Raw genomic sequence first — 11,890 nt, 5'->3', positions numbered from 1 at the left:
AAAAATCGACACTGACGATTGAAGAGTATTTGATCTAGTGGAATTGGAACTTTAGTTCCTCAAAAAGATATACACCAGAAAACCAAAATCAGGGTACCTTAAAAAGATGGCCAAACTAATAGGGTTGAAGGTAGACGTTATGGATGCTTTAACAAAGTATAAGGGCAAAGGTGCCCGTATACCTTGGCAATTTTTTCAAGATTTCATTTTAAGGCATTTGAAAGATGAGCAAGGCATGGCAGTCCTCGCCTTGGTAGTTTATGGCATGGTGATATTTCCAAAAACTTTAAGATACATCAAGCTAGCATTGGTTGATTTGTTTGAGCAAATTGAAAGTCAAGAGATTAATCCCATATCGGTAATCCTAGCTGAGACTATCAAGTCTTTGAATTTGTTGTCAGAATGAGGGATGTTTCATAGGGTGTACATAAGTTATGGATAAAAAGCCATTTCAGTTGCCAAAAAAATGCTTTTTCAAAGCCTTATCTACAAAATAAAACCCTTGTCAAAGAGTTCTACAAGAGTTAGTGGCCAACATTGAAATTTAAGAAAATGGGTAATGTTATTTCGAAGACTCACTAGTGATCAAGTCATATGGATGGCACCATGGATACCTCATGTGCCTATGTTATATTGAAGTGGAAATGAGTCGTGGATACTACTTTTGGGACTATAGGGGGTAATGAGTTATGCTCTACTATTAGTATTAAGGTAATTTGGTACTAAGTAGTTTATCCTTGCAACAAATGGGCTCGCTCAAATAGAATATGCTTATGGAGAACCAGGTTCACTCAAAACAATCGAACAGTCAATTCAAGTAAGGAAAAAGACTCAGAGGTTAAGATTTGGAATGTTCATCTATAAAGTCACACCCAATTACTTGATTTGAAGGGTGAAACGCTCTAGAGATATTGTGCTCCCTCCAAATGATTTTTTTTTTCAACAAGTTGATCCTTGGGCAAAAAAACCATTGTCTGAAGTTGAGCTTGTTAGGCAAGAACTTGAAGTGGAAAAGGATAAAATGAAAAAAGAAAAGTTAAGACTTCGAGACTTTGAGAGGAGATAGGATGATTGAGATAAAAAGCAAAAGTTTGAGAGAGTACACTCAAAAAGGCAATGAAAGAGTGAGATGTGGCCAAAGGTGATCTAAAGGATTTGCATCAGGAAAACAAGAAAATGATAGTCCAACTGAAAGAAGGAAAGGGCACTGAACCTCATGGTAGGCAGTTTAGAGAGATATTTGAACTCTAAGAAGAAATATAACTTTGGAAAGACAAAGCTAAAAAAAGCAAAGAAAAAGCTATCAAGATTTCTTAAGCATAGCAAAACCATGAGGGTTTGTATTCTAAAATTTTAGCAAGGTTAATAGAATGCCAAAAGAAAAATACGAGGTTAAAGGCCAAGGTAAAAGATGAAAAAAAAAATTGCAAAATGCAGAACGAAAAAGATTCACTTTACCAGGTAATCAGAAGTTGGAATATCAATTGTGAAACCATAAAAATAATATCTCTATGATCATGAAAAAATGGCAAAAAAGGGAAGAAGACTGGAGTCACACCTCTGACATGGAAGTAGAAGCTCACATAAGTGGAAGGTGAAATGTTTGGGAAGGTAATAGTATGTAGAGCATATAGCTAGTCAAATTCGCAAGACAATACGAAAGGTAAGGGAAATGGTCAAAAGGATTGAGGCTTTGATACGAGAATTCAACTTGACTGAAAGCTATGGGCAACACCTGTTAGACATTTTGGTCAAAGTTGAAGATTATTATGAGCAAGTTAAATGTTTCTATGGTGACAATTCTAGAATGATGGGCTTCATGTAATGAAAAGTTATTCGCAATCAATGAAAAGTTCTAGTGTTTGAAATTTATTATAGAGTACGACTTCATGTAATGAAAAATTATTCAAAATTAATGAAAATTTCTAGTGTTGGAAATTTGTCATAGAGTGTGGCATCATGTAATGAAAAGTTGTTCGAAATCAATGAAAATTTCTAGTGTTTAAAATTTGTCATGGAGTAAATACCTCTTAATGCATCCATACATGCATCATGCATGTCATTATCTTTCTTAACACTTATATCATTAACGTTGTGATTTTTAAAATTAAAATGAAAAGTTTTTTTACCACAAAAATAATATGGCATCATAATTTTGCACGTACATACAATACATGGCTAGAAGTACGTAAAATGAGCAATTGGCCAGATTAAAAAGGTAAAAAAGGCCTAAGAGGAAATTAGGGAAATAATGGCAAAAATGCAAGAAAGCTTGGAAAGGTAGATGTTAGAATTAAAGTAATTGTTGTTGGGGATATCGAAGAAAAGAGTTGTTAGGGCATCTGAACCACAGGAAGTAATTAATATCGGGGAATCGATGTAACCACCAGGCTTTACTCTACTGCATGTGCAAACTTCTTGTGGGGCATATGAATAGCCAGTAAGAGGATAACCATTTACCTATGGAGGCCCCTTAATTGGTCAACAACCAACCTATGTCTATATTAACTTAGGGTCTAGTGCAACTGACCTTATCATGGTTTCTAATCTAAATGATCTTAAAGAGTAAGAAAAGCTAAAACATGTGTTGAAGCTTGTTAGGACTGTGAACATATAAAATAAATATGAGTTACTTTAGGAACAATCAAGGGTAGTTGAAAGAAATGATATTTTTAGAAGCATTGATGCCAATGAACTCATCCTGGTACCTAACTTGATTATTCTAACAAAATTCAAAGTTCTTGACTTTGAGAAATACAATGAGACCAAGTACCCTACTACTTACATTACCATGTTTTGTCAAAAAATGATTGGGCACTCTCATAATGACAAGCTCCTAATCCATTACTTTCTAGATAGTTTAATTAGGTCGACAGGTAAATGGTACATACAATTGGATAGAAGTTAGATCCATTCTTGAAAAGATTTGGCGTTGACTTTAGTCACCTATTAGAAGCATATGGTTGACATGGCCCCTAATCAGTTGTTGCTTTAAAATATGGAGAGAGAACCTATAAAAACCTCTAAAAAGTATGCCTATCGATAAAGAGATATGGCTGCTTAGGTACAACCATCGCTAACAAAAAAAAAGACAATAGTGTTATTCATTAGTATTCTAAAAGCACCACACCATGAGAAATTGGTGGAAATGCCACCAAAAATTCACTGACATGGTAATCTTTGGTGAGATAATAAAATATTCTATCAAAATCGATAAAATTGAAGGGCATGATTCATCAACTGCTAAGAAGACAATAGCTTTGAAGAAAAAAAAGGTGAGACTCACATAATGACTTATGAAAACACACTAGCCAAACCATTCACACCATATAAGCCTTACTTAACTTGCCCACCCTATTACCCTTTCATAATCAAGTGTCATAAGGACCTTACCCCTATCAACCACCTTATCAACCACTATATTAGTTGGATTTTCATCCCCAAATGCCTAATTACACCATTGCTCTAGTAGCTCAGTCTTTTTCCCCATAAACCAACTAAGTATATAACTAGGAAAGTTCACGTAATAATCCAAAAAAGACCCATTTTGATCCAATCTTGATGTCCTATACAGATTTGTACCCACAATTATTCAAAGCTCATCCCATCGTTCTTGTTTGCGTAAAGTCTATGAAACCATTATACCCTAAATGGATAATCCTAATGCTCAATGCGATTACCATTTTAGGAACATAAGACATTTTATTGGAAACTACATAGCCTTTAAAAACAAAGTGTAGAGTTTGATAAAAAAAATAAAAAGTTAAAATTTGATACTAGGAACAAATTGAGTGTTAGTGGGAACCTTTTTCTGAATTTTGCTAGGGAAGGGGTAAATGCTGTGGGTGATAAACAAAAGGTAAGAATTAAAAGATGGGTAGATAAGGTAAAGACTTCCTACAAGCGAGTATATGACTATTTGGTGAAGACAAATATGATTTAGGTAGCACCTTCGAATGCTGATAAAGATCATGATCTTGCTCGTGTTTCCAAGTATCATGGAAAGGTAATAGGATAACCCAGTCAAGAAAGCGAAGCTTTTCGCCAATTGCTATAAAATTTTATGGACGTGCATGTGATAAAATTTTATGTTGAGTTTAATGAAAATGTGAATGTGATAGCATGAGAGCCTTTCAGCAAGACTTTTATCCCTAAGCCATTAACTATTTTTTATGATAAAAAGCCAGAGCTTGTGGCAATGGAACTTATCTTTTTCCCTAAGGTGGTATTGACAATTTATGTACCTAACCTTTCCTTTATAAAAATGACAAAGTTGTCCTTTGAAAATACTACAATGTTGAGATCTAAAAGCCTAATACCAATACTATTTCATAAAGCTTAGGTAATGTAGCAAACATAACTAGTGTAGAAGGGATGACTTGGAGTAGTCAGTGCTACACTCAAAAAATGATGGAAAAAGCCAGAAAGGGTAAGGATAAAATAAGAGAAAATAAAGAGGAAGGTGAAATGGCTCACCTAATAGAAGGCTTGAAGGTGCAAATCAAAGAACCAATGACAAAAAAAAAAGCCTATGAGTTTTTTAAAATTATCAAGCATAGAGAATATAGCATTGTTGACTAGTTGAACAACATGCTAACTCGTATCTTTTTATTATCGTTGGTGCTAGGCTACACTGCAAAGCCTTGTTAAGGGTATTAAATCAAGCCTATGTGGAACATAACATTTTAGTTGCAATTTTGGATTATATGGTTGGAAATATAGTAACTGCAAATTTCATATCTTTTCACAATGATGAAATATGGCCCGAAAGATGAGGCAGTGTAAAAGATCTTCATATCACCATTAAGTGCAAAATGCATATAGTGGCAAAGGTGCTTATTGACAATAGGTCATCAATTAATGTCATAGTTATGACCATAGTCGCAAAATTACTTGTTGATCCTTCTCATAAGAAGAATAGCCACATGATGGTAAGACCTTTTGATAGATCCCAAAAGAAAGTACTATAAGACATTGAGATTCTATTGCAGGTAGGCCCATGCACTTTTAATGTGGAATTTCAAGTGATGAAAATTTCTTCTTCTTACAGCTACTTGCTAGGTAGGCCTTAGATTCATACAACAGGTGCTGTGCCATCACCCTTACATTAAAAAGTAAAATTTATTGTTGAAAGGAAATAAGTTTGTCACAAATTAAAAGAAAGATTTGCTAGTGACCAAAATCTTGACCACTTCATTTGTTAAGGCTACGAAAGAGGCATCGGAATGCTCATTTAGAGCTTTTAAAATCATTAATGCTACCTATGTAAGAAAATGTTAGAAAATACTAGTCCTTTATTTGTTAAAAACCACAGAGATGGTGGTTAAACAAACAACTGAAAAAAGATGCCAACCTAGAAATGGTCTAGGCAAAAATTTTGCAAGAAATAAAAAAGGCACCCATTACTGTAAAACACAAAGAAAGGTTTGGTTAGGTTATAAGCCTATTACTACTGACAAAAGAAAGATGTTGCTAGAAAAAAAAATAGATGGCCTACCTCAAAGGCCAAGAGATGGATAAGAGTAAAATGAAGTTCATTTATCTTAATAATATATTTTTCTCTAGCGGATATGTTCACCCTGGATCGATGAAGATGAAGAATGGGAGCTCAAAAGAAAGTTTAGAAGTGGCTTTTTCCAAGATACAGATAAAAAGAATGAAGGAAAGAGAAGAAAAGAAATAGATTAAGATGTTTTTGTTTATCTTTTCAATTGTGAATTTTAGAGCTTCATAAAAGATATAGCTTGTTTTGTTTTTGTTATCCTTGAACTTAGCTATTGTAATAAATGGGATCCCTAATTGTTTTTGCCTAATGGCATGTGAGAAGTTTGTATGGGATTATTTTTCATCATCATTAATAAAATAACAAATATGATGCATTCTTTACCAACATTTTATCCATTTCTATTTGATTCTTCATTTTTTAGCATAAATTACTTTTGTATTTTGCTTTCACCTATATATCCACCTATACCTCTATAAAATTATATATTTTTAGGACTCTAAATATGAACATTATGGATGGTTTTGATAATAACTTTGGGTTTGATTTCAAAAATTTCATCCATATCAATGAGCTTGACAATGATGAGAATTTAAAGGACTACACCTTACCTTATGATCTTTTAAGATTAATGAAGCAAGAGAAAAGATTGATAAAACCACACTAAGAAGCTACAAAAATGATTAATTTAGAGGAAGTGAAAAAAAAAAATCAAGATTGACACATCGTTTCTACCTGTTGAAAAGTTAATGTTGAAAGATTTACTTTAAGAATATATGAATGTATTTGCATTGTCGTATTACGATATGCTAAGGCTTAGTACCAATATTGTTAAGCATAAACTGCCAAGGCCATAATACAAGCCAGTGCAATAGAAGTTAAAGTAAATGAAGCCCTAGATGCTATTAAAAATTAAAGAGAAAGTTAAGTAGCAATTTGATGTTGGCTTTTTAGAAGTAGTTAAGTACCTCGAGTCAATAGCCAATATAGTTCAGCCCCTAAAAATGATGAAAAAGTGAGGATATGCATAGATTATCAGGGTTTGAATAGAGCTAGCCCTAAAGATAATTTCTTGTTGCCTCATATTGATACTTTCATGGATAATATTGCCAATCACTTCATGTTCTCGTTCATGGATGGTTTTTTTTGCTATAAAATAGATCAAAATGGCTCAAAAGGACATGAAAAAAACTGTTTGTGACAATGTGGGGCATATTTTGTTATAAGGTTATGCCATTTGGATTGAAGAATACCAGTGTTAAATATTAGATGGCGATGGTGACTCATTTCCATGACATAAGGCACAAAGAAATAGAGGCATATGTTGATGATATAATAGTAAAATCTTGTGAAAGAAAAGATCGTGTTGCTAATCTTATAAAGCTTTTTGAAAGTTTACGAAAGTATCAGCTCAAACTAAATCAAGCAAAGTGTACATTTGGGGTCGAGTTCAAAAAATTATTAGGATTCATAACCAGTAAAAAGAGAATTGAAGTTGAACTCGAAAAAATCCACATTATTAAAAACTTGTCCCTGTCGCCCATATAAAAAGGAGGTGAGAAAGTTCTTAAAGAAGTTGAATTACATGTCCTAACTTATTTCAAAATGTGATCCCATCTTTAAGTTACTTCAAAAAAGTCAACTTGGTGAATGGAATGAAGAGTGCCAAAGTGCATTTGAAAAGATAAAAAAATATTTGTCTTATCCACCGGTGTTCGTACTATTTGTAGCTGAAAAATCTCTTATTCTATACTTGACAATTCACAAGACCTCTAGGGGATATCTGCTGGGGTGAAGAGATGAACTGGCAAAAAGGAGCATGCCATTTATTATTTAAGCAAAAAATTTATTGAGTATAAAACTAAGTACTCTTAGTTGGAAAAAATGTATTATGCATTGGTGTGGGCTGTCCATAGGTTTAGACAATACAAGCTCTATCATACAACTTGGCTAGTGTCAAGATTAGATTTTCCCAAGTACATCTTTGAAAAACTATCTTTGTATGGAAAGGTAATGAGATAGCAGGTGATACTCTCAAAAAATGACATTATATATGTGGCATAAAAGGCCATTAAAGGAAGTGCGATCATAAACTTTCTCGTACATCGTGCTACCAATAATTATAAGCTCATGAGGTTTGAGTTCCTAGACAAAGACTTAATGACAATTTTACAAGTCGAAGAAGAGGAATCTACAAAAAAAGAATGGAAAATGTTTTTTTGACAACACAACCAATATTATAGGGCATGGTATTGGAGCAATGCTAATATCCTTTATTGGATATTATTATCCTTACACAACCAAGTTAGGTTGAAATTATACCAACAATGTGATAGACTATGAAACTTGTGTTATAGGTCTGTAGATGAAAATTGAAAGAAAAACTAAGACACTAAAAGTGTTTACAGATGGCAATTGAAAGAAAAATTAAGACACTAAAAGTGTTTACAGATGGCAATTGAAGAAAGTTTATTCACAGTTCATGATAAAACACCATAATTCAGTGCCTTATCATTCAAATATGAATGGTGTAGTGGAAACAACCAATAAAATTATGAAAAAAATACTGAAAAAGAAGACTGACACGTATAAAGATTGGCATGAAAAATTGTCTTTTGCTCTGTATGCTTACAGAATATTGGTTTGCACCTTTACCGAAACCACCTTATTTTCACTGCTATACAAGATGGAGGCTGTGCTACTTATTGAAGTGAAATTTCCTTCATTAAAAGTTTTCATTGAAGTAAAACTAGAATAAATGAAATGGGTTTATAGTCACTTTGAACAATTGAATTTTATTGAAGAGAAAAGACTTACAACTTTTTCATGATCAAATGTATCAAAAAAGAATGCACCAAAGATATGACCTAAGCTCTTTTATGAAGGTGAACTGGTCTTACAAAGAATTTTGCCAAGCCAACATGATAATAGAGAAAAATGGACACTTAATTAAGAAGGTCTATATGTGGTGAAAAAAGTTATTTCAGGTGAAGCATTAATTCCAGTAGAAATAGATGAAGATGAATTACCAAATTCGATAAACTTAGATGCTGTAAAAAAATATTATGCCTGAAAAAAAAAAGAAAGAGGAAAGAAAAAACAAAAGAAAACCTATACTGAAAACATAAAAAAGGTTATCTAAGTTACAAGTATGCTATCCAAGTTGAAATCCTAAAAGGACAAGTCAAATAAAAAAAAAAAGAGAGAAGACTTGGATTGAAAACCCAAAAAGGGTGATTTGAGTCATAAGAAGGTTATTCGAGTGAAAGACCCAAAAGGGTAGCTTAGATATCGAAAAAAAATAGTGGAGTTAAAACCCTAAGAAAAGGACATGGATATAAGAAGAATCAATATCAAAAAGTGGTTTGAACCAAAAAAATAGGTCTATATCTGTCTTAGGTCATGGGGGCAAAGGTTAGTCCAATGAACTTAAAAGAGTCAACATCATTTATGGCATAAGTTTTTTATTGAGGATCTGAATAAGTTTGACATGAACCATCTAAATGTTCATTATTTAGGGAACTGATAATTGATTTTTATATGTCTATTCCTTTTGATTACCTTCTTTTCTTTTATACTCTAAGGGCTTATGCCTTCTTTTGATACCTTATTCTACTCTATTCATGTTAGTAATAGATATCATTTTCCCTTGTGATTAAACCTTTCTTGTCTATCTTTGGCATGAATTCATTACATTTGTCATATAATTAAGATAATAATTGGTAACGTTCATAACAAACCCAGATGTTACTTTGAAAGACTTAAGGATAACGAAAGCAAAAGGAAAGATAAATGAAAAATGAAAAAGAGTGAAAAATGAAAATTCAAAAAAGGAAATGAAAAAGAAAGCCAAAGGAAACATCAATACCCAATGGCTATAAGTACCTAAAGAACATTTCTTAAGCAAAAAGATATGAGAATCAAGGAGAGAAATCAAAAAATAATAAAAAAGAAAATGAATAAGATAAAGGAACCAAAAGTCTAAAAAAGAAACTTCAAATGAATAGGAGATAACCAAAGCTGTGTTTAGAATTTAAAAGACATAGTTGACTATGAAAGGCTGGTTATTATGACTTTGAATGCATTGTATGAATTGAATGGTCACATGACATGCATTGTGTTCTTGGCATTCATTACATCCATTACATGCATATTATGGTAATATAGCAAATGGGAGACCAAAATTTGTCATGAGAAATTAAGAATACCAAAATAAAGAAGGAATGTTTTTGAACAGATTCAAAATATGATAGATCAAGAAAGCTTCTGAATTTTTAATTTTTAACTTGCAAAAGCTTTGTCCCAATTAAGGATAAGAGTTTTTAAAGTTTCAAAACCTTTATTCATGAAGAGCTTTTCAAATATGAAGATTTTTAAAGTCTTAAAGCCTCTGTTCAAGAGGAATTTTTCAAAGATGAGACTTTAAAGTTTCAAAGTCTCTATTCAAAAAGATCTTTACAAAGACGAGATTTTTAAAGTTTTAAAGCCTTTATTCATGAGAAGCTTTTCAAGATGAGATTTTTAAAGTTGTTAAGCCTTTGCTTAAAGGAGTTTTTAATTTTATTTTTACAGTTGTTAAGCCTTTACTTAAGTGAGATTTTAAAATTCATTTTTGAAAGTTCTTGAGCCTTTGCTTAAAGGAGCTTTTAAATTTATTTTTAAAAGTTATTGAGTTTGTACTTATAAGAGCTTCTAAATTTATTTTCAAAAGTTATTAAGCCTTTACTGAAATAAGTTTTTAAATTTACTTTCAAAAGTGTGAAACCTTTGTTAAAATGAGTTTTTTAAATTTATTTTCAAATGGTCAAGTCCTTTAAATTTAGAAAAGAAAAAAAAAACAACCAAAACAAAAACAAAAATAATCAAAACATAAACAAACAAAAGCAACAAACAAAAACAAACAAAATAAACAAAAAAAAAACTTTCAGAAACATCATCCAAACAAAATTGTTGTCTATATTCTTTGCATTTTTCCTTATCCTTAGAAATATGCAGAGAGGGATAATTGTAGACACCTAATTTTATCTTAAATAATTTAATGCTGTTAATCCAAGTTTGTTGTCTCATATGGGTTGAAACCATTATTTTTTGAGCCTATTATATGATGCATTTTAAAGATATTATTAAATGACCCATTTTTTAGCCCGAAATGAAAAAAAAAAAAAAAGAGCCCCATCAAGGCCTAAATTAGCCATTAAAAATGGCCCAAAAACCAAACCCATTTGAAGCCCATAAAAGGGCCCATTTAAGAACCCCTTGCAAAGCTTAATATGAGACATAAAATGCCCTAAAATTTTGGTCCAACCAATTAAAAAAGAAAGAAAAAACCCAAACATGCCCTAAGATAGCCTAAAAAAAAAATCTACATTAGGCATTAAACATTACCACAAAAGTTGGCCCAAAATGCAAGAAGGAAAACCTAAAAAAAAAAAAGAAAAAAAGAGGGAAAATCAAGCCTATTCAAGAATGGATTATTTGCTTTGCTTAGGACACATGAATTATAAAAACAAAATAGGATGAAGAATATGAGCCAAACAGATTAAGGTAGAAACAGTCACGAGAACCAAAAAGAAAAAATCTTATTTTCTTCATGTGAAGCCTATATGTATAGGGGATAACTAGCTACAAACTAGCTAGTTTGCCACAAAGAGGATAGTAAAAACTTGCAGTAAAACAAAACAAAAATAAATGCTTTGCAAGAGGAAGTGAAGTGAAGTAAAAAAAAATAAAAGAAAAACTTGAGGAAAAAAGAAGATGAAGGACCTTCGGATAATATAAAAGCTTTCTAAATGGAAGTTTAAATGAGGTTTTTGGGGAGGAAAGCTAAAAGAAGGGAGAGAACAAAAGAAAAAATGAAAAAAAGTTGGAAAAACCAAAATAAAAAAAGAAAAAAGTTTTAGGTAGCCTAATACAAAAGGTAAAAGGTTTTAAGAGCAAAACCAAATGGCAAAAAAGAGTTTTTAGTTTTAAAAAGATTTCAAAAAACCACAAACAAAAATGAAGATGAAGAGTTTTATTAGAAACAAACCTAAAACAAAAAAAAAGGTTTTGAGCAAAGAATAGCATAAAAAAAAATAAGTTGGTAGCTTGGCCAAACAAGAAGAAAACCTGAACCTTCAAGGAACTTGAGGAAAAGTAATCCTTTTAGACCCCTTTCTAGCATTTCATGTATAGTGATTTTCATGACTTATTTTTATGTGATACTTTTTTGTGTATGAAGTTGTTAAAAGATTTTTGTTGAGCAGAAAACAATCAATAAAATAAAGGATATGAGTGTACTGCTTTTATTTTCTAGTCTGAGCAAACAAAAAAGTCGCATTTATTTTTTAAATATAAAAAATACTCGAAGGCATAAAAAAGAAGAGCTTGCAAGGGTCTTCAAAAAAA

This window comes from Durio zibethinus, chromosome 10, assembly GCF_047325235.1.
Source record: "Durio zibethinus cultivar Kanyao isolate XHJ-2024 chromosome 10, ASM4732523v1, whole genome shotgun sequence".
Lineage (NCBI taxonomy): Eukaryota > Viridiplantae > Streptophyta > Magnoliopsida > Malvales > Malvaceae > Durio > Durio zibethinus.
The sequence above is the reverse complement of the archived record's forward strand: the minus strand, read 5'-3'. Positions refer to the sequence as shown.